Source organism: Marmota flaviventris, chromosome 7 (assembly GCF_047511675.1).
Source record: "Marmota flaviventris isolate mMarFla1 chromosome 7, mMarFla1.hap1, whole genome shotgun sequence".
NCBI lineage: Eukaryota > Metazoa > Chordata > Mammalia > Rodentia > Sciuridae > Marmota > Marmota flaviventris.
This window is the reverse complement of record NC_092504.1, coordinates 142,386,782-142,409,572: the sequence shown is the minus strand read 5'-3', so window position 1 is coordinate 142,409,572 and position 22,791 is coordinate 142,386,782. Positions and strand designations below refer to the sequence as shown.

At 54.9% G+C, this 22,791-nt stretch overlaps 1 long non-coding RNA gene across 4 annotated transcripts; it reads right to left on the bottom strand.

Annotated features, from left to right (window-relative positions):
• Positions 1–1,129: 1,129 nt before the first annotated feature.
• On the bottom strand, positions 1,130–22,326 carry LOC114108216 (uncharacterized). 4 transcript variants are annotated; one of them, XR_011708049.1, is made up of 8 exons: positions 22,218–22,326; positions 21,882–22,078; positions 19,667–20,185; positions 18,366–18,498; positions 14,706–14,995; positions 14,540–14,587; positions 14,153–14,349; positions 1,130–2,412 (listed from the first exon to the last, which is right to left on the bottom strand). It is a non-coding gene; the product is annotated as an uncharacterized lncRNA (long non-coding RNA). The 4 variants fall into 4 exon arrangements; XR_003585441.3 differs by lacking the exon at positions 1,130–2,412 and adding an exon at positions 12,915–13,385 and having other exon boundaries at positions 13,708–14,349; XR_011708048.1 differs by lacking the exon at positions 1,130–2,412 and adding an exon at positions 12,915–13,364 and having other exon boundaries at positions 13,708–14,349.
• Positions 22,327–22,791: the final 465 nt, after the last annotated feature.

The following is a 22,791-nucleotide window of genomic DNA, read 5'->3' as shown; positions in this document are numbered from 1 at the left end:
AAAGGCTCCCTGCAGGTGCCATGCGGTGCCACTGGGTGCCAAGGCTCCCCCCAACAAGGCGAGCTGGACACGGACGGGCTGGACACTGATGGGCAGCACTGGAAGGGCGGGGCATCTCCCTGTCGTCCTCGAGCAGCAGGGGCTGCGACTGCCCTGAGAGGACTCCTGGGGCTGCCTGGCGGGGAGAGGAGGCGCAGGCGCGTGCCCGTCTGTGTCGGAGCAGTCCTCGTCAGCCTGTCGTACACTGAACTGTGCGAGACTGAGTTTGGGAAAAAGAGGCCCAGGGTGCTGAGTGTCCTACCCCTGCTGACGGGGTCCCAGTGCCGCAGCGGGGTGGGGTGTGAGGGGCTTGGCCGGCCCACCTGCACAGCAGGGTTCAGGGGCATCTCCCCAGTGGGCCTGGCAGCATCCCCCGGCCTGTCCTCCAGGGCCTTCCGGTTTCACTGCCCTTCATGAATTCCTGGACCTCACAGTCTGCCCGGTCTCTAGGGCTGGGCTGCCTCTTCCCATCCAGGGCGACCCAGAGCCCACCAAGCCTAGGAACCGCCTGACCTTGCGTGTGGGAAGTGCCACTATCGCCCACTGCAGAGGCGAGAGGACAGAGGCTCAGAGAGGTCACTGCACGTTTCCGAGGTCGTGCTTCTAAGTGGTGATGTGCAGCTACCCGGGAGAGTGGCCCAGGAGGGACCCCGTCAGCTCGGCGTGGGTCGATTCGGGGATGGCACGAGGCCGGCTGAGATCACTGGTGTCAGGTGAAAGGACGTGTGAGCCAGAGGCTCACGATCCTATGTACTTTGTATCCACTTGGCCCTTGGAACTTCTCTATTTACAATAAAAATCATTGGTCTTTTATGAAAAACTGACAAGAAAGTTCTGCAATCAAACGAGAGGACATGCAGTCCCCGCCCCCTGCCTTCTTTCAGGAATGCTTGAGAAACTCTTTCTGTGGCTCACACTTCAGAAGGTTGGGGGCGGCCCCCTCCAGAGCTCGACTCTCCTTTGAGTAGAGGCTGACGCCTCAGGGGTGCCGAGGTCGGAGGGGCGACCACCCCGCTGACTTCTGCACAGACTCAACACGTCACATCCCCAGCCTGCAGAGGGGCAGGAAGCACCATCCAGAGAAGGAGGGTCACATAGGGCTGTTTACTTTCACCGAAAGACGACAGTGGAGAGGTGGAGAGAGTTTAGGTTGAAAGCTGAGGAAGGACGGGTACAGAGTGTCTCGATGGTTAGAAGCATGATTCAGAACAAGACCACGCGGGGGACTGGCTACACTTCCACTCTGTGCATGTTCGAGGCGGGGAAAATACATGGCACCTCTGTCACCCATGGAGAGCAAATGGGCAGATGACACGTGTCTAGCCTACGTCACCACAGGGGCCTGTGGCTTAGGAACACGCTGAGTCAATTTGCTACTTGAGAATTTACTTCACCTTGATGGTGGACTGCCCCAAAAGTGGAATTCTCAGCAACCTCCCATCCCGGCTTGGGAGGGCTGAGAGGTCCTTTCTCCAGTTTCCAACAGTCCAACTCGGTGGATGCACCCAGACCTCATTCCCTCCGCCCACGTGTTCCCTGACGTAACAACAAAAAGAGATGTTTCCTACGGCTTAGTCACTGGCAGGTGACAGGGCCGCCTGGAAATCAGGAGCTAAGCTGATACAGCTGCTTTCAAGGAATTTGTTTGACTGTAACTTGAGGATTCAGCGTTCAGCATCCATCATAAATGCACCAGTCTGAAAGGTAGAATGACTCGTTATTCAAGGCAACAAATAGAGGCATCGTGTCATCGTAAGGCACCTACTGAGCCTTGTGTATCTGTGTCTCTCTAGATGATACCAGCTCGATGAAGACAGGCCCAGCTCCAGTAAACCAAGACACGCCGGTCTTTCTGTGTGAAGCTGACATGACCAGCAGGCCCTGGAGAAAGCCTCCCATTGCTCTGAGTGTCCTTTCCATGCCTCTGAAGCCCGCTGACTCCCTGGACCCGGGGCACGATGCTGACGTGCTCAGCAGGAGGCAGAGTGTGGTATCTGCTCTGGTATCTGTGGTATCCCTGGCCCTTGGGCGCTCAGGAGTGACTGGAACCACAGGAGCGCTTCACACCGCAGCCTCAGTGGGATCACCTAGACACAGGAACTGGGGGAAAGCTCACAAAACACACATGGGCATAGCATGAGACTTGGTGCCTCCTGAATCCATCCATCTAGAATACTCACTGGGGAATCACTGCGGAGCAAGGCAGCCGTTCCACGGGCTCTGGTGCTCCTGTATTAGGCCTTGCTCTAGAATTCATCTTGATAACGTAGGGCTGAATTCCTGGGTACTTTTCCTCTCTTGAGTCGAGGCAGACGTAGTGTTAGGACCACGCCTGACTGGTCACAGCTGTCTTTCCGTGGCCTGGCACCATGCCTGGTACAGAAAAGCCCTTAATGAATGTCTGTGCATGGCGGGCTGACTGACTGAATGAACGATTGAGCCCCACAAGAAACAGAGTGGGGTATACAAGCTCAGTGGGGGGTACACAATGGGGTATACTCAGCTCAGTCTGAGTCCTGCGACCTGAATAAGATGGAGGGGGTGTTGGGCCGGTTAACTGTCCATCACCCTAAGCATCAAGGACACAGACAACATAGGTTCCAGAATCTGGGTGGGGTGGCTTCCCACAGTTACATCCACCCCCAAACAAGCTGCAAGCACCGTGGATGAGAACAGCTGTTTCCATCCTGAGGCAAGTCAACCGCTCACCCACCGAGAAGCGGTCACTCAAGCAGGACGAGGAGGAAAACGCCTTGAACAGTTAAGTTTCCTGCAGAAAAGCATTTCTTTTGATGGTAACTTTAAGACATAATTTGTGTAGTTTCCTTTTCAGTAGCTGTGCTTGATGGTGCGGCGTTATTAGCCTCTGTTAACAACAGAAGTGGTAAGGAAATTACTCACCGCAGTCGTCAAGTTGGTTATTAGAGGCAGGCAGGAGAGTGGCCCTCGGGCTGCTCAGCTCAGATCGCTGCAGTCAGCAGAGGTGTGGGCCACCGTGGGGCAGGATGTGAGAGGGGAGCAGTCGCCTGGCCTCGGCTCCTGGTGAAGCGTTCAAATCTGTATCGCAGAAGCCAGCTGGCCTGGCCAGGGGATGGGTTTCCTTTGTTGTAGAAGAGTCCCTGGGTGACAATTCCTGTGAGGATAATACTGCTCCAAGTCTGAATTTCATAAAAGCATTTTGTATAGTCATAAGGCGATGTCTTGGGAAAGCAGTGCACACACCATTTTTTACTTTCTAAAAGTGTGCGTGACTCATTCCCAGGAGGACTTGGTGCCGTGGACTTGCGCCCCGAGTGCCCGGTGGGCCTGCATAACAGGGGCATCTCGGTTCACTTGACAAGCATTCATCTGAAAGTGCTCACTGGGCAGCGAGCCTCGCCTTCCCCCGTGTCCTTGTCCACGAGTGGACAGAGGGGAAGCTCTTTAGTTGGGTTTTATTGGGCGCAACATGCCAGCTTTCAGCAGGGACTTCCGAACACCGTGGTACTTCTGTGGAAATGAGAGCAAACAACCCTGTCTGTGCAAAAGAACTGTTTCCAGACACCGCTTCCTCGGAACAGGAAGACCTGCCAGGACACGGGCCTGGGAGGAACCTGTCTGCAGTCCACAAGAAGCCCACCTGGATGTGGAGGCTGCTGTTGGGTGATGCTCACAAAACCAGTTGGTTCTGTCCAGTTTCTGATGTCTGGCCTGAGCCTAGGGCCAGTGCCTCCAGCCCGAGCCAGAGGACGGCTGTGCACAGACCTCTGCTCTCAGCTGCCTATCTGCCAGATGAGGGGTTGGACTAGACTTCTTTTCTTGCCCCTCTGAAAAATAAGTATTGTGGTTTTGAAGCAGAGAGATCAAGAGCCCCGGCTTTGAAGTCTGACCACCTGAGTTTGACACTGACTCTCTGAGCCTTAGTTTTCCTTGTCCAGTGGAGACCATGGTAGCACCTACTGCCTAGCTGATAGTGGTGCTATGAGAATTGCATGAGACGGTGCGGGTGAGGGTTCAGTGGGCACCAGGTGCCACCCTCGTCACTGTTCCGCAGCCCATGTGGTCCTGTCCCCAGCAAGCCCGACGCAACCCTTTCCTCCACCTGGCAGATTTCCAGCACGAGTCCACTCGCGATCGCTCAATGGCTGATTCACAGGGCCCGGGCCCCGCACAGACGCCAGGTCTACAGCGATAACAGTCCTCTCGGTGGCAGAGCCACTGCCTGGCTCCCAGCAGCCGGCGCTGGCCCCCTTCCAGGGAAGAGTCGCAGCAGTGGGCTCTGCCTGGATCTAGTGGCTGGTGTTGTCCTGACACTTGATGGCCTCTGGAGGTTCCCGAGAAACAGTCCCTCACACGGGTGGGTTCCTGGCACACCTCAGAGCACACCCTGTGTCAGCAGGCCCTGCTCACAGGCAGCAGCTGCTGTTGGTTGAAGACAACCCGGGGGTGGGTGCAGCTGGAGTGAGGCCTGCGGTGTGTGGGAGGCCCTCAGCGTGACCCGGCTCCCTCCCGCCCCAAAGGCAAACAGAACTAAGCCCTTGCCACTTCTCCCGAGGCCCGGCGCTGGGTGCACAGTGCTTCTGGCCTTGCTTGTGGGGTCACAGCCGGGCAGTTGTCCTGACCGGGACAGCTCAGTTCTCCTCAGCACCACTCCCATGACCTGCGTGGCTTTCAAGTGGCCTTTGTGATTTTCACGAGTTGATGTGAGTTTCATGTGACTCTCATGCCTCGCAGGGCACGCATGTCGGCAGGGATCCAAGAGGGAAAGTGGAGACCAGCCTGTCCCTTTCCAAGCCTTCGCTCTGTCAAGCCGGAGCGCACCCCACGGCCAGCACAGGTCAGCACGGAGCCGGCCCATCAGAAGTCAGGACAGGGAGGCGTGAAGAGCTGGGCCGCTACTGCAACCTGCCACACAGGAAGGGGGTTCCAAAGGGCTCCAGCTCGCCAACTCACCCAGCAGTGAGCTCCTTTGTTTTTCGTGGTCACTGTGCACATAGGCCGCAGGACATGTCTTCCCAAGCAGTACAGGGAGCAGAAGTAAATCCCTAGTTCCCATTAATAAAACCACGTCTGGAGGGTTCTGGGTCAACTTCCCTGCACAGCCCGGCTGCAGTCTCAATGCAGTGGGCCGAGGCACAGATGTGAAGGCCTCAGAGCAGCTCTGTGACTCCTCTGCCCCACACAGTGTGTCAGGAGTCAGGCTGGCACAGCCACAGCCGCTCCCTCAGAGCCTTGAGCTCCCAACACGGGTGCGAAGGCAGAGCAGAGAGCCAGCGAGCAGCTGAAAACCTCTCCATGAACCTCTTCTAACTTGTCCTTTTACAAGTCAGTCAGGTAGATAAAGAGTGTGAGTCTATCCCTATTGAGGTGAGGTGGGAACCGTGAGTCACACAGTCAGGGAACACCACTTACAACAGTGCAGGACATCTGGGTGTGGGGGCACAGGCCTGTAATCCCAGCAACTCTGGAGGCTGAGGCAGAGGATTGCAAGTTCAAGGCCAGACTCAGTAATTTAGTGAGGTCCTAAGAAAATTAGTGAGACCCTGTTTAAAGATAAAAAATAAAAATGGCTGTGGACTTAGCTCAGGGGTAAAGCACCCCTGGGTTCAATCCCCATTATCAAAAAAAAAAAAAAAAAAAAAAAACCAGAAGTTCAAGAAATGAACTTCCCTTTTCACAAAAATTGGTATCCTAACTATAAAAATCAACCAGGAACAGGCAGAGGCACCCACCCAAGAGCCAGTTCCAACTGCTTCGAAAAACCATGGTTATCATGACCTACAAGTCCTCCAAGGTCTAAGTCGAGGATTAGAATTCTCATTTATCTTTGCTTCAGAGTCTGCAAAAATATTCTCAGAATTGGCAAACACTCTCCCACCTTATGTCTCCCGATCTGCACGTGCGGCACCCTTCCATCCATCTCCAGTGCCTCAGCTCAGCCGTGGTCCACTCGCGTCTGACTCGTGAGCCAGGCTGGCTGGCAGCTGTCCCACAGGACGGCGTTTCCAACCTCACCATCATTCCCCCTTACTTTCCTCTAGACCTTGTAGCCTTGCCCCATGTCTGCTCTTCAAACGTGACAGTGCTACCCGGGTGGGGTCAATTGGGATGGTCCCAGGCCCCATGCTTTGTCCCTCACAGTGGCAGGAAACTCAGTTGGCCACCACCCTCCTCCTGGCCCAGGGTCCCGGCAGGCGGAGCCGGCTGTCCCAGCAGGCCAGGTGGGTGTGTCTGATGGAGAGTCTGCTCTCCTTTCAGGTTCACCCTGCACCCCACTGAGACCAGGGCTGCTTGGAGGAGAAGTCAGCACCACATGATGGGATCTGCCCTTACCTGTCGCAGCAGCCGCGCAATGACCCTGGAGCTGCCCAGCACCTATGGTGACTGTGACAATGGCAAGACCATCAAGGAAAAGCTGCGGCTTCTGTGGCGCAACCTGACTGTGCAGGCTGGACGTGCGTGTCTTCCATCAGCACGCCAGCGCCCCGGCGCTCAGCCCGGCCCCTCGCATCCACGTCTGTTTCCCTTTCCTGGATGTCTCCTCTTGACCACGCAGGTCTCAGCACTGTCTCATCAGAGCACCAAGGTGGGTGGCGAGTGTGCGGAGGCCATCTTCCCTGCGGGCCCTGCTTTACACACTCACCCTGACCTGGCGTCAGCCTGCTCTGATGATTAGATGCCCAAAAGTGTCTTTCAAGAAAACAGCAAGGAGCGTGGGCAAGTCTCGGTGGTGCGTCGGTGGTGCGCCAGGCTTGGCAGAAGAATTAAACCGGAGGTGGTCTGTCTGAGTGTGAGCGTGTGACCAGAGGCCCTTCCTGGAGGGCAGGAAGGAACAGGCCCCAGAGGACAGTGTCCAGCAGGGTGCTCCACCGTGGCACAGGCACAGCCCAGCAGGGTGCCGGGCCCTCCCGGGGCTCCTGACGCACAGGCCGAGCTTTTCTGGTTCAACCCCCACAGGGCCTCCCTCGGGTGCCTGCTCAGGCAAGGGGGCTCCTATCTGGGAGCCGATGCGGTCTGCGCTTCTCCCCCTGGTCTTCAGAGCAGAGTCCAGGCTGCTCCTTCACTCACGAATATCCATTGAGCACCCATCTGGTACCAGGAAATAGAGAACGCAGCCCTCAGGGAGCTTATGTTCTTGTGGGTTGGGACAGAGGACCAAGGGCTGCTGGCACAGATGTAAAGTGACAAGTGCTGAGGACACAAGCAGCAGCAGAGGACGGGGAAGGTGGGCCGAAGGGGGCCGTCCACACAGTGCGCAGGAGGCGGCCTGTGCACACCCGTGGGAAGGACAGCAGGCGGGGGGTCAGCCAGCCGGACACTGAGGCAGCTGCCCGGTGTGCAAGCCGGGAGCTGGAGAGGTGTGGGCAGTAGGCGAGCTGGCAGCGACAGCCGGTCTGGCCTTTGAGGCTTCGGAGCTGGTCAGGTCACCAGGGAGTCACACAGCCTGAGCGAAGGGGTCGTGAAGATGAAGCCTCCGCGTTCAGACACCTCAGAGTTCAGGTGTGGGGTGAGGGGGGCCGGGAGCTAAGGAAAGGGAGAAGGAACGCTCGTGGCCAGGTGGGGCGGCCGGCCAGGCAAGAGAGGGCTGGTGCAGGGACAAGGCGCCTTCCGGGAGGGGGTCCCCAGAGGGCTCCTGCCACAGCCGCCTTGCAAAGGGCGGTTCCCATGACCTGGGGAGGAGAACTCAGGTACAGGGGGCTCAAGAGAGGGGGAAGGGGAGGGAAAGAGGCCACAGGAAGCGGTGCTTCTGAGTTCCCGGTGAGTGGGAGACAGAAGTGAGCCATTAGAGGGTCGAGCCAGCAAAGCTGTTTTAAGATGGGAAAAATCCGGCCCTGTTTCTACCCCAGTGGAAATGAGCCCCAGCAGAGGGGCTGGGCTGCCCGGAGAGCTGCAGCAGGATCTTCAGGGATGCCTCTGAGCAGTTAAGTGACCCCGGGCAGGAGCGGAGCCTCCAGGGGGCCCACAGAAGCATCCCGCACAGCACCAGGTGTCCCTGTGGGGGGAGCACAGGGCCTTCTGCCTGGGCTGCTGTTTTCTCAGAGAAAATGGAAGCAAGGTCATCAGCTGCTGAGGACGGGGAAGGAAGTCACGGAGGGAGGGGACATGGACAGACCCTGGGCATACGGGAGAGACATGGGGGTTTGCAGCATGACCTCTAGGCACCTGCCAGCCCTTTCCAGGGTGACGATTGTGTATTTAGGTGGGGGCAGTTGGCTGGGCTGCACGATTTTCTCCAGCCAAGCTCAGCCGCCGCGTGCCTGTGAATTCAGAGCCACTGTGAGATCTGGCCAGCGAGTTAAGAAAGAAGAGGTGACATGGGGCTGCGCCGGAGCCGGACTGGGGCTGTCCCCAGGCGGGAGGATCCACACAGTGAGCCTGGCGGAGCCACTGCAGAGAGCACGCTACAAAGACGGGGCCGTGGGCAGTGCTGGGCTTGGCATGGAGGTCACAGGCTCTAGGATGAGGTCGAGAGCTAGGTCTAGGAGGACGTGGCCATAGAAGCGGTGGCAATGACATGGGGACGTCTCTGAAACCCATGGAGCCAGGGAACCGACAAGCTCAGGGTCAGAGGGACGACACCAACACTTCAGTCACCAAGAGCTGTCAGGAGCAGCGCCTGAGAGTGACAGCTATGAGCCAGAGGAGACACTCCAGGAAGGAGGGTGGGGACTTGCAGAGGTCCTGGGCGTGAGCTCAAAGCTGGTGCTTTATTCTTATAGCAAGGAGACCAGGAATCGCCTGGAATTTGCAGTGGGGGACAAGCTATTGGCCTCTCCTCTCCTCTTTGTCCCCTATACCCTGTACGGGCCTCCCTCCCACGGGGAGGTTTAGGGAAGTGGCACTTCCTGGGATGGGTTTGGTTTTGCTTTTCCTTTTAAGGGTCCATGGGGACACTGCCTCTCAGCCCTCCCTGCCCGGGGGTGCGTTTCTCAGACCTGCAGCCGGCCCCGGTTCCGGGTGAGCTGCCCAGCTCATGCCTTTTCTGGGGGGTCCAGGCACTGTCTTCCCATTCTTTCTGTCTCTGGTGGCCCTCATGCACGGGCAAGCTGAGAGCCGCTGTCCTTGGGGAGCCTTCAGAGTTGCCTCTGTGGGCTTCCATTGCCGAGGACAACGGTCTGCACCTCTCTCCTGTCCCTGCAGGGAGTTCTGACCCCGGCAGGTCAAGGTCAGGCCCCTTTGCCCTCAATGAGAAGCCTTGACCTTAGTTGGTCTAGATCTTTCTCGCTTGTGGAGGGGGGGGCGCTGTGAAACCTGGAAGCAGACACTGAGGTCAGAACACGGCTGGGTCTTTTCCAACCCGCCCGGTTCCCGGGCTCCAGGAAGCAGCTCCCCAGCCTAGACACTGGGAGGCTCCACCCTCACCTGGGCCTCCTTCCCACCCTGGGAGTGCAAGCCACCCTGGCTGGGCCGACGCTGGGTCTGCCGCTGCTGGTTTCTGCGTAGGAGTGTTGCACATCCAGGCTCACTTAGCACCTGCGTTTTCATGATGTGAAAACTGCATATCCACCATGCGAACATGACCTCAGATTGTGTAATTTTTTCTCACAAAGTGGAAAAAAGAAGTTTCAGAACATGCTCAGCCTCCTCTGGCCCCCTGGAGGGACCAGCTGGGCTTAGAACAGGGAGCCTGGGGCAGAGCCCCACCGCAGGCCTGCACACCTCGGGCCCACTCTCTCACTCCCCCACACCCCGGCAGGGCCGGACCCACTGCGCTTAGCTTGTAAACGTGCTTGCTTGATCGGCAGGACGCTTGCCATGTGCATGGGTGGTCCTGGCTCGCCCACCAGGTCCAGGCTCCGTCCTGGCGAGAAAGGCAGGAGGGTCTTGGGACCTTGGACCTCAGTGGCAGCCTTGGGTTTGAGTTTTCCACCCTTTTCCCTTTTTGTTGGGTTTCTGAGATGCCCCAAGCCAGCCCAAGGCATTTCTAAACAGCACAGAGACAGCAGGGAACAATTTATAACTTGCGAGGAAGGAAAGACTGATAAAAGCAGCAACCAGGAAAAATTCCTGGGTTGGTCTGCACAGTCCTGCCGCCCGCCCACCTGACCTCATGAGCCAGGACACCTGCTCAGTCCCCCGTGTTAGGAAACAGGCTTCCAGGGACAGGCTGGCTGCAGCTGCCTGCGACCTCTCCTCCTCTTCCTCCCCTCAGACTTCCACCGACCTCGCTCTCTCCTGCTATGGACCCCATGCCAGCCTCACCCCCTTGGCCTACCCTGCCCTCTCCCTCCTCAGTGTATTTTGTCAAAATTTGGGGGGAGCCCAGACAACACGCAGAGACCCAAGGACGTCAGAACTGTCCTCTCCAGAGGGGAATCTGCAGGCCAGACACCTTCCTGCCTCTGGCCAGTGGGATGTTTAATCCAAACAGCATCTTAAAAATGTTAGGGCACGTTGACTCAACGTTTAAAGTGAGGGGAGATGACAGCCCCTCCCTGTCCCTGGATCTGCATTCAGCCCCTTACCCAGGCTGCCCCTCCAGCCTGCCACACCCGTCCCGCTCGCCCAGCTCCCTGCCCTTCACCAGCTGGTTCACCCCCTGCCCAGGTCACGGAGGCACCAGAGTGCCGCACCCTCTAGCAGAGCCACACAGGGAGCCCGGCAGAACAGACCCGAGACAAGCCATGCAGCTGGTGGTGTGGACCCAGAAGGTGGGGCAGCCGCCTGCTCGCTGTGCGTTTCCTGGGACGACCTAAAGGGCTCCATCTTGGGGGCAAACAGCCCGGGTGAGAGGAAACCTCGGCTGCTTGTTCATATTTTAACTGTGACAAGTCGCTTAGTGGCCATCAACTGAACTTTTCTTTTTTATAAAATGAAGGTGTGAATTGAAGCACTCTGGTGAGGATAAGACATAATAAAACACCTGGCATAGGACATGCTAGCTGTCATTACCTGCCTCCTCTCTCCTCTCTGGCTCGTACACACTCTTGGGGCCTAATGTGTGCACACACAGTACCAGTGAGTGGAGGTTAGCTGGGCTTTCTATGCACGGGTGCAACCAACGTACTTAGAACTATCCTGGCACTATTAGGGACTCAAAAAATGGTTATGCAGTTGCATTAAGTCTCACTAGGTAGTGAGATTCAGCAACTGCCATGCTAGTCAGGAAGTTCTCTCTCATATGTCACCATATAAATCAGAATTAAGTGCTTCCAGCTTTTGTGCTGGAGGGACGGATGGTATTCAAGGTGACACCAAGACCACAGCCACTTATTGCCTGGACAATGAGAGAGGTCATCTCCCAAATAAGAGCAGCAAATGCTAGCAGCTAACTCAGCTGCCCCCGTGGGTAGCACGGAAGGACGTGCACCCTCCAGCAGCATGCACTGTTCACCCCACAGGACAGGCACCCAGAGTTGCTCTGAGTGACCCCACTCTACCTCCCCAGGAGCCAGCGGCAGATGGTGCCACTCTGCATATGAAGACACTGAGACACAGATATGCTGTCCCCAGTGTCACAGACATCAAGCAGACTGTCTCAAAGCAGGCTGCCACCTGGGGCTGGTCTCTTAGTGAATATACACATGAAAATAAATCACAGGGCACTTTTGTTTGCTTATTTGTCCTATTTGGCAGGGACACTCCCTTCAATCCTCCTCCTGACCACCCCACAGGGGTCTTTGCCCCCAGGATGGCTCCTGAGCCCCCTTTGTTGTGCAGGACACCAGCAATGGGAAGAGGAGAAGGCCCGGAAGGCAGAGACAACAGAGAGCTGCATGATGAGACTCGTCCAGAGGAGGCAGCCGCAGAAGCCTCCTGGCTTGAGAGTATGCGGTGGTGTTTTGAAAGATCTTAGAGACAGGTTTTAAGGCTGATCAAGGCGACAATGATACGACGGGGAAAGGAGGTTTTAAAGAAATTTAGCTAAGTATTTTGAAGGCTGGCCCCCGCCCCATCACATGACACGTTTAGGACAGACCGTCTTAAAGGTTTAAAGAGTTTCTGTCTAGTTTTCGATTGCCAGATGGCTGTTTCCTGAAAGACCTTATTGGTGGGTCACAAAGTAGCCTAAATGGTTTATGCTTTGAAAGAAGGAAATCAGCTCCAGCATCAACCACGCTTAAAATCATGAAGTAATCTGATGGCTCCTCTGCTAGCTATGGATTGTTGCTTAAATCACCCCGAAACCCCAAATCAAACCCCAAAGTTCTAGCCAAACTCCGGTAAGCACATATTACTTCTCACAGGTGCCTGCCCATGTGGTCTCCTGCAGGATCCTGGTGGCTCACAGCGTGACTTCCCACAGAGAGATCCCTGCCTCAGCAGGCAGAGCTGCAGAGGGCCATTGGCCAGCGCCAGGCATCAATGCCAGGAGCTGAGGTTCACTGGGGGTGCAGAGGTCATCATAGGGAACCGATCTCCTCATCTTCCTTCCCAAATCCAAGTTGTTCCTGAATAATAACTGTTCTTTCTCTATACCTTTTTCCATTCTCACCATCTCCGGTGTTCAGCTACAACCCCACCCCTTCATCATGTCAAGGTTAGGTCAGGGACTTTCCACGGGTCTTCTACCTCGGTCCACTCCAGGTTTCTTTATCACCAGGCCTCCCACCCTCCTTTAAGAGCTCGTTCTGTGAGTACAGTTAGTTACACACATTTCTGTCCACTGATTCCCCACACAAGACTGAAAGCTTTGAAGGTAGAGTCAGTGTTGTGCATGTACAGATCTCTAGAGCCCTGAACTGTGCCTCCGATGGGTATGATCAGGGCGAAGGTGAGAGGCAGGGGTTAAGCACAGAGATGGTCAGGCCAGATAAACGCTGAGTTTGAATACCACTTGCAAACTCTAAGACTGCGGACGAGTTATTCAATCTTGCACATTAATAGTAATTATTGACTTAATAATAATTGTCATGATGTTTATCACTTACAGGGATAAAAGCTATTGTGATCACCAAGGGTGCTGCCTTCCAGGGTGTGCAAACTGGGCAAATGATATGTGTGCTATGTTTAGCATGACGTCTTGCACATACTAAGTGCTTAATAAAAGGTAGATGTGCACAGTCAGCTTTAATAGTTTTTGAATATCCCACATTAAGGAAGGAAGTGTTCGGAGGGCCTGCTTCTGAAACTCCTCTTCCTGCAGGGTTCAGAGGCTTCGGCAGAGGCTAGAGCTGTGCCAGCCACTGGAATGCCGTGGGGAGTGGGATTCGGCTCTGTCTGCACAGAGCAGGGTGCCGCCCCTCAGCAGCCCTCAGGCTGCGGCTCCCGCGAGGACCCGTGTTTGGAACGGGATGTGCTATGAGCATGTCTGCGTCTAAGCGGTCTCGTGTCACCCCTGCAGGACGGCGTGGAGTGGCTCCCAGATGGCTTCCCTCCTTGGTGCCTCCTGGTCCCTCCAGGGCCTGCTGGGTGAGCGCCTGAAGCTAAGGGACGCGCCACAGCAAGAGGAGCTGGAGCTCCTGACTCAGAGGCCAAGGCTCCTGCGCCTGCCAGTCCTGCTGCGGGGACCGAGCAGGAGAGAGCCTTCTGTCCTGGGGAGGGGTGGGGTCTGCATGCACACCAGGAAAGTGAGAGGGGGTGACAGCACTCGATGGCCCCCAGGGTGGCCCTGAACCACCCCTCGCACCAAGCTCTCCAGGCCGGCGCACGGATGGGCCTCACCCACAGAGCCGTGAGCCCGAGACACAAACCACCTGGCTCCTTTTGAGGGTGGGGAATCTGACCTCGGGCGGGTGGGGTGCTCACCTGGCGCCACACTGTGCGTGGGGCAGAGGGGGCTCTGGACCCTCCTACTCCGCCACTCTGTCACTCCTTACAACCCGGCATCCACGAGGATTGATTTCTCCACATTATTTTAATTATACGTGTGCTCAATGGTGGGAAATCTAAAAATATGGAGAGGCTAACTAAAACAAATTAGAAGCCCTTAAAGTTGGCCCCAGAGCACTGGCCTGTAGCTCACGCTGCCCGCGCGCCATGCTGCCCGCCTAGGGAAGAGGACGCCCGGGCAGCCAACCAGCTCCTTACAGTGTGTGCCACCTGCACACCAGAATGTCGGAGCTTGAAGGGAAAACTGATGATCAAAGGGTTCTAAGCCGATTTCCTCATTTTCAGAGAATCAAACTAGAAGTCCCAGAGGTCGGAGTGCGTCGGCAGCAGTAATGCTCAAGAAGGTGAGATCATTCCTTACCAGAGACGAGGCAGCGTGGCACCCAGAAAACTCCTCCATGCAGTGAGCAGGCCAGTCATTTTAAGGTGTCCTTAAGCCCCTTTGTTCCTAGATTGAGTGACAGCCAACAAGGGGCTGTCACCGCCATCTGTTGGTTGATGTGCTTGAGCAGCGTTGACCCCATGGTCCATTTCCATCCAGCCCTTAGGTGAAGTTCTCTGCAGGAAGGAGAGCAGATGGAAGGAAGAGGAAAGAAGAAAGGCAGAGAGATGGACAACAGGGAGGACAGGAAAGGAGGGAGGGAGGGAGGGAGGGAGGGAGGGGAAAGGGGAGGGGGAGGGGAGGAGGAGGGGGAGGGGAGGGGGAAGGTAAGGCACATGGAATCACAGGCCCAGGTTCAAATCTTACCTCTGCCTCTTGAAAGAAATGTGATCCCTTTCATTCTTGGTCTTCCATCTGTAAAATGGAGATGACATTTCACAGGAATGTTATGCAACTCACCAATTGATGCATGCATCACTGCTAGCAGGCATCTCAGGGGCCTCATAGTGGTAGCTATGTCTTGCTTACTCACAGTTCAAAGTGTGTCCCCTAATCACCAAGCAGCTCTCCTCCGAGTGGTGGCTTGAGACAAATGTCACTCTGCCTTGCGACTCCACCATCTTCTGCTTGAACATTCCAGGTGGCCCTGGAGCCAGCAGAGCAGGAGGAGAAGACGTAAAGGCCAGCAAAGGAGCTGTCGAAGGCAGGCATGGAAGCCGCTTGCACGACCCCGACACCCACCGCATTGGCAGAACTAGGTGTCAGGCTGCCTCGGGCTGCGGGAGGGCTGGGCACCCTGGCAGCAGGCACAGGCTCTGCATGCTGGTTAAAGAAGGTTGTAACACAATTAGTTCACTACCTCTTCACAGTAAGTGATCGAAATGTTAAGAGACAATTTTTAGAAGTAAAAACATAAGTAGCGTTCTAAGGCAGCGATGTACTTCTATTTATGTGTTTTGAAGTTCCATTTCTTTCTTTCTTAGGTGTCAGTCTGCTACATATGAAGCTAAAAGGCCAGGTAGGGTGGTGACTTAGCCTGGCCCTGAAGACACGGCGTCTGTCCCATGTGACCTGAACACATCTCCCAGCCCATCTGGAGAGTCCCGGGGTGTCTGCAGAGCCCCCCGTCCACACAGCCCAACCCCCAGCTTTGGCTCAGAGGTAGGACAGAAACAACACTCAGAGCACCGTCCTGGGTGGGCTCAGGTAGAGGAGACTCCAGAAGAGGGGGGCTGAGAGCCAGGAGGTGACGGCCCCGAGGGACAGGGGCCCAGCCAGGTGTAGAGGAAAGCCAGGCACAGATGGGGACCGTGTCGGGTGAGCAGGGAGGAAGCCAGGGCGTCCCTGGACAGGCAGAGGCCGAGGAAAGCTAGGAGGGCTCAGGAAGTCATGTGTCGTCCCCATGCGTAGGGACCCCAGTGGGAAACCAGCTCTGGGTTTTGGGTGGGCAAGTTATATCACAAAACTCTAGGTGCCATTATAAGAAATTTGATTAGGTCCTGGCACTTGACTGACTAAACTTCAAAAGTCTAAATGCTCCATTAAAAAAAAAAAAAAAAACGAGTCTTCCAAATATGTTAGTTATCTGAATGTTACGCCCATTTCAAGGAAGAAGAGTTTTATGTGGTAATGGAGAAAAGGCGAGGATGTGGGGAGCATCAAATAGTTCACGTTGAACAGAGAGTCCTCATTTCTTGGCTTTATTTTATTCATTTTTTAAATCGGGGTAAATAATGTAGGTAAGACGTGAGTCAGAGGAGCCTCAGAAAGTACCTGGAAGCCTGCTAGCTGGTTTCACGTGGGTGAAGTATGGTTTTCAAGAAGGCAAACTGAGAACAGGGCCTGTTTGTTTAGGTCTTGCTGCTGAGGAGGCTTGCAGAGTGCCACCCGGCCCGGGGGTGGGGGGGTGGGGGGGCAGACTCTGGGGACTGCTACTGCTGGGCTCTCTGGGAGCGAACGTGGGCCAGTGGGGACAGTGAGTGCCTTAGGTAGTTCTACGGACTGATCCGGCTGAGCACAGACAGAAGACAGCCCCCCTCGGATCAGGCTTGCACCAAAGAGCCCCAAACCCCTGAGCCCTTCCAGCCCACCGCAGGGCTACTGGGTACGCCTGGCCTCTCCAGCTCCCGAGCCCCTGGGGGGCACGACTTCTGCCTTTGTTTCAAGAAAAGGGCACATTTTAGACGGATAACTGATCGATGCTTACTACATGTTTATTTACACAAACAAGCTATTCAACTCTGAAACACCACATGACCTTGGCAAGTCGAGATTTTTCTGGGCTGCACACGTCAGCTTTCTTCTCCGTAAAATGTGGGGACTGGATTATATAATCCCTGAGGCCTCTTCCTGACAACTTCCTCTTTCTGGTTAAATGACATGAAGCTTGAGGTTGCTTATCACCTCAGTCTACATCTCAACCACTCTTAAAACCATACAGGCCAAAGCTGCAGGCCCTGAACGGGCTCAGGGGAGCACCCTCCAGTAGCACCCAGCCCCGACAGGGCTGGCCAGAGCGGGGGTCCCCTGTGCCCCTGGAAAAGCCGAGCAGGATTCTCTGGCGTGGCCTTTTCCAGTTGGACAATACTCATGTCCCTCTATCCCTCATTCCTCGTCAGTACTGTTACATGACTTCTGCTTCTCTCAAGAGGTGGCTTCCTCTGATCCAGGAGAACACCCTGCAATTCCACATCCAGCGTCAGGTCACAGTATGTGATATCAGTGAGAGGCGATGCAAGCTGCGCAAGACCGCAATTTCAGACCAGACGGAGCCACGTGTGGCTATTTAAATAGAAATTAATCAGAGTTAGTCACCTTCAAAATCAGCTCCTCACTCAGGAGCGTCGGCCTCCCTGGCTGGCTCCCAGACAGGCCATGCCTTCCCTGCAGAGAGCTCCATAGGACAGAGCCACCCTGGTGGGGACGCACTGGTCCAGCATGGTGCTCCTGAGATGTCAAGGACCTGGAGACTACCCAGCACCTGCCTCCATTCAGGATGCTGGGCGCATCACTTGCGGAGTGGCCTACTCTACTTCATGTCAGGAAGTCCCTCCTGCAGTGGGGCCGAAGTCCTGTAACTTGCACTCTCTGGAGACACATAGGACAGGCATAGCTCCTTTCCCCTGGGACTCCAGGGTTCAGGGGCAGCCCGTGCGTCTGCTCAGCCCCCCCTTCCCCAGGCACAGCTGAGGGCCAAGGCCTGGAGGAGTTCAGTCCTGCCCAGGACTCTGGCATCGCCAGCTCTGAACCTGGGCTCTCCTGCTGAGAGGTTCCAGTCCCGACTTCCTGGGTTCACCTCCAGCAACGAACTCATTAAAGAACGCTTGTCCCAGGCAGAGGGTGAGGCCCAGCGTAACCCTGACTGCACCACAAAAAAACAAACAATGACAAAAAATAGATGCATGCGCGGGCACTTGAGAGCTGAATGTCCCCATGCCCTGCCTTCCCCAGGTCCGTCTCCCCCTTTTTAATCTCTTTTTGCACCCAGCCACCCAGCCCATCTGGAGAGTCCCGGGGTGTCTGCAGAGCCCCCCGTCCACACAGCCCAACCCCCAGCTTTGGCTCAGAGGTAGGACAGAAACAACACTCAGAGCACCGTCCTGGGTGGGCTCAGGTAGAGGAGACTCCAGAAGAGGGGGGCTGAGAGCCAGGAGGTGACGGCCCCGAGGGACAGGGGCCCAGCCAGGTGTAGAGGAAAGCCAGGCGCAGATGGGGACCGCGTCGGGTGAGCAGGGAGGAAGCCAGGGCGTCCCTGGACAGGCAGAGGCCGAGGAAAGCTAGGAGGGCTCAGGAAGTCATGTGTCGTCCCCATGCGTAGGCACCCCAGTGGGAAACCAGCTCTGGGTTTTGGGTGGGCAAGTTATATCACAAAACTCTAGGTGCCATTATAAGAAATTTGATTAGGTCCTGGCACTTGACTGACTAAACTTCAAAAGTCTAAATGCTCCATTAAAAAAAAAAAAAAAACGAGTCTTCCAAATATGTTAGTTATCTGAATGTTACGCCCATTTCAAGGAAGAAGAGTTTTATGTGGTAATGGAGAAAAGGCGAGGATGTGGGGAGCATCAAATAGTTCACGTTGAACAGAGAGTGAACACCAGTCACCCCAGTGACCCCAGGGACCCCAGGGACCCCAGGTGCTGCACATAAAAATCACCAAATGGCAGGCTTCCCCTGCACAGTTCAAAAGTACCTTGAGAGTCGAAGAGGAAACAGATACTGAAGAGCAAGGTACACTTCCACATGGCACCCAGAAGACGCTCTTGGCATCGTGTCGAGGGAGAGGGGCAGCCACTGGGCCATCTGCCACGTGGGTGCTGCGGACTCTGCAGGGGAGACACTGGGTTAGGTGCTGGTCACAAGCTTCAGGTCTGCACAGCATGTGCCACCAACTCTGGGGCCTCCAGTCCCAGGCAGGGAGGCCAGGCAGGCTCCCTGAGGCACCCTGTGCAACAGGCTCCAGCTGGTCAGCGTTGGAGACCAGGGTCACAAGCCTTGCTGCCATCGCAGAGCAGCCTCTGAGAGTGGCTGCACAGGGAGAGCCACCACCAAGCTGGCAGCAAGGACCAAGCCACCAGGGGTCCTGCCCATGAAAGCAGCCAGCCCTCCTCTTCACCAGCAAAACCCCTGGCTCCTGAGCCCTGAAATTCACTGAAGAACCAGCTGTTCCCTTCAGTCACCAGCCTCAGCCACCAACCCCTCCCCTAAGGCCTGGTTAAGCACAGTGCTCGGTGCATGGTTGGCCTTACACACAGTTGGCCCGCCGTATCTGTGGGCACTGTGACTGTGGACTAAAACCATGGACCAGAAACGTTTGGAAAGAAATCTGCATCTGGCTGAACATGTACAGACATCTTCTTCTGACACCGTTCCTTACACAGTATAATGTGACAGCCTTTTACAAGCTTCAGGCATTAGAGTGACCTAGAGACCCTCTGGAGTATACAGGAGCAAATACCGCACCATTTTATATAAGGGACTTGGACATCGGCTGACTTTGCACCTTCAGGGAGCCCCACCATCATTCCTTCTTGGACGACAAAGGACAGCTGCCTGGTGTATCTATCCCCATACACACAGCACACGTAGACTACGTTTATACAGGATGTGTCGTGTGTATACACACATATAGGTAGGCGGTCACGGATTTCATATGTACTGTCTTATAATTCATGTCTACATGTGTATTTACATAATGCATGCTTCTAGTTGTGTAGACGTGTGTGTGATATTTTAATATGACCTGTGTGTGTGTGTGTGTGTGTGTGCAAACACTTCTGGAAGAGCACACAGGAACTCTGCGTGGTGGCTGCCTTGGGAGAGCAGGAATGGGGTCAGGGGCCACAGCAGGGAAGGACACGTTTGCCTTTCCTGCGTCCGGTCCCACACCTTCCTTGCCTTCAGAGCAGCACCAGCTCTTGCCCACCTGTGGTCTCCCCGTCGCCTTGGCCTTCCCAAGGCCACTCTCCAGGCTGGCTTGTCCACGGGCCTCACCTTGGGCTATGTAAGTTGATGTGGTTCTCTTCATGTCTGTGACAACTCTGGCCAGCCGAGATCAAACGTGATGACAGAGGCTGTGACGTGCTCTGCACACGGGCTCTGCACGGAGGCTGCAGCCCTGGCTTGTTGGGGACCACCGGAGCCCCCACTTGGCCAAGCCGTCCAGGTCCTGGTCTTCACCAGCCTGTTTCTTAAAATAAAGGAGGTGCCCTTGTGGCACAGGCTAAGGCAGGGGCGGCTCAGGACGCTGGTGTGCCCCAGGACTCCCATGGAGGGGCGCCAGGCTCAGGCGGAGCTGCCAGCCCACCCCTCCTCTCAGCGCATGGTGAGGATCTCTGCGGAGCTGGACTGTCAGTCCAGGTAGTTCTGTGGCGATAATGGTGAATCCAGGCCTCTTTGTCCAAAGTGGGCAACCTCCCTCTCTGCTTTGTCTCTTAGCGACTCTCTGGAACCCTCTTGTTTGATTTCCTAGTTCACCATCATCTGGGGGCTCTGTGCCCAGTCCTGGGGATACTGATGAGTAGAAAGGTATTCACTGTTAACAGGGATGAGGACCTGGAAGGAAATAACTGCAGGACAGCATGCCTGGCAGGTACCACCGCCAAGGAAGAGGAAGGCCTGCAGGATGGAGGAGGTGCCATCAGGGTTGTGAACAAAAAGCAGAGTGTGCAAAGACAGGAAGCCTTGACCTGCAGAGCTCAGGGCAGTGGGCCGAGCTGGGCTTGGCTGAGCACAGTTCCAGGCAGATCCAAGGGGCTGTGCCAGGAAGGGGGCGGCGGAGGGCAGGGGTTCCATCTGCCTTCACGTCTGTAGTGAGAGGTGCTTATTAGTTACAGCTTCACACCTTCAGCAGGTTAAAAAATTAACCCACAATCAGATCCCTTTTTACCTTATTTCATTGCAAAGTAGGAATCTTTTTAATGTTCTCAAATAATTGACTGGTTACTTTATTATTAGGCATGGAGCGTAGAAGTAAACAAATATGTTTGGAAACCAAAGTTAATGAAATCTATGGATCTTTCTCCTGTAAAAACATATATGTATAATATTACATATAATTTCAGGGAGTTTGTGAAACTCTTTGAAAAGTTCCTGAGTTTAAAGGTTGTATGGATAATCAATTGACAGATTCGTTCTGTTTAGACAGTTTTGGAGGATTTTGAATAAGAAAATCATGTACAGAGTCTGACTGTAAGTCTCATATTGAGGTCAAAAGAAAAAAATTACAATCTCATTTCGCATCCGTCTGAGATCATCTCCCAAATGCAGCATAGTAATGTTGAATTTTCTGAAGTTTTCTTAATTACAAGAAATCTATGGCAAAATAGAGTGGGTGGTGTTTAATCTAGGTCACAGGCTATTTTAGGGTACCCAAAACAGGAAATGAAAGAGGGAAATAATCCTATAAAATAAGGTAAAAAAAAACAGAAGTCGAATTTTCAGAATTTCCTCCCAATGCAGCCACGTAAGTGCTGGATGGAGTACATGACATAACAGAAAGGCCCTGGTTTAGGGCTTCCTAACTTTCAGAATAACCGTCACGCCTCTGCTGGCCCAGGAGACCCCTGGTCTGACCCATTCACACCAGCCACAGGGCTACATCTTTTGAAAACATGTTCCTGTGCTTCTCAGCACTGGGGTGGGGTGGTTGGGACTCGTGCGTGCAGGAAAGCCAATTAAAAGTTGACTGCTCTGCTTCTAAAAACCAAAATCAAAGTAGTACTTTCTTGGTTGAGGCAATAAAATCTGCTTCTTTTGAAAGTTGAGACAGTTTTGTGAGCACCTTGTCCTCTTCAGTGGGAAGACCTGCCCTGTGAGCTGCTCTGGGGTTGGTGCAGGGGAGGGTGTTTAGCAACCTGCCGGAATCCAGGAGGATGTTGGGAGCGGGTGTGGGTGGAGGAAGGGAGCAGGGGAGGAGAGCCCCAAGTCCGGCCCAAATTCCAGAAAGAAGGGCTGCAACCCACTCCCCTGTACCACAGGGAGGGACTGGCTCACGGTGCCTGGTGGCCCCTGAGCAGGCAGGCCCGGAGACGGAGCTCGCATCACTCTTGAGCTGCCTGCCGGGGGCCCCAAGCGACACAGAGCACTGAGAAGCTCCTGCAGACAGGAGGCAGGCCGCACAGGAGGCCGATGGTGTCGGCTGTCCCCCCCCCTCCGGGCACATTGCCTAGGCAGGAGGGGAGTGGCACCGAGGCCAGGCTGAGCCTACCTTATGGAGCACGCCACCAGGAGAAGCCGTGAGGTCACACAGGCTGAGAGCGCGGCAGCCACACCAGCCCCAGGCCGCAGCCCAGGCAAGGTGGCCAGGGCAGAAGAAGGCAGCAGACCTCAGAGGACACCAGTCGGAGGGTGGCCAGGGATGCCCTGCCTCCCGTCACGTCATGAGGCCACAGAGCGCGGGAACCCCTAAGGGGAGAGGAGAGAGATTCTGAAGGTCTGAGCCTTCGCCAAGGGACTGACTCACCCCCAGGAAACCTCGGGACTGCCTCTGGACGAGGTAGCATATCCCATTGAACCCGACTGGATTCAACCCAAAGGAAGGTACCCTTTAAGCCGTGAATGCTCCTTGGTGTGCCCAGCAGGACGGGGCTGCAGGAGGAGGAAATCAGCTGGGGGACCCGAAGCAGCTCTATTTTCTTTGGGCGTGTGAGCGTGCTGTGAGTGAATCTGGAAACCTATTTTTTGTATTTCCTATTACATAATTCTACCACAAATTCAAGATTATATCATATGTATAACTTTGAAAAATCAGAAAAAATCCAGATCTGAATTGACAAGGTTTATAATTTCAAGTATATCAGGTAGGTATCATTGTGTATATTTAATAACTCACTGAGTTTTCTATAGCACATACTGTACATTTTAGGTATGTACATTCTATGTGACTCACACATGCATATGTCTTGATATCTTCTATTTCCTTTTTGCTGCTGTTAAGCTTCCTGTGTGCTAAGCCGGGTCTTTATTCTTCTGAATGATGCAATGGATTGACTAGATAATGCACCAGGAAGGAACTCTGGCAAGGTACCAGGACCTTGGCACTACCTTTCATTTCAATTTGATTCAATGTAGAATTCCACACAATGGTAAGTTGCTCAGGTGACCTCTGTGACTCGTGC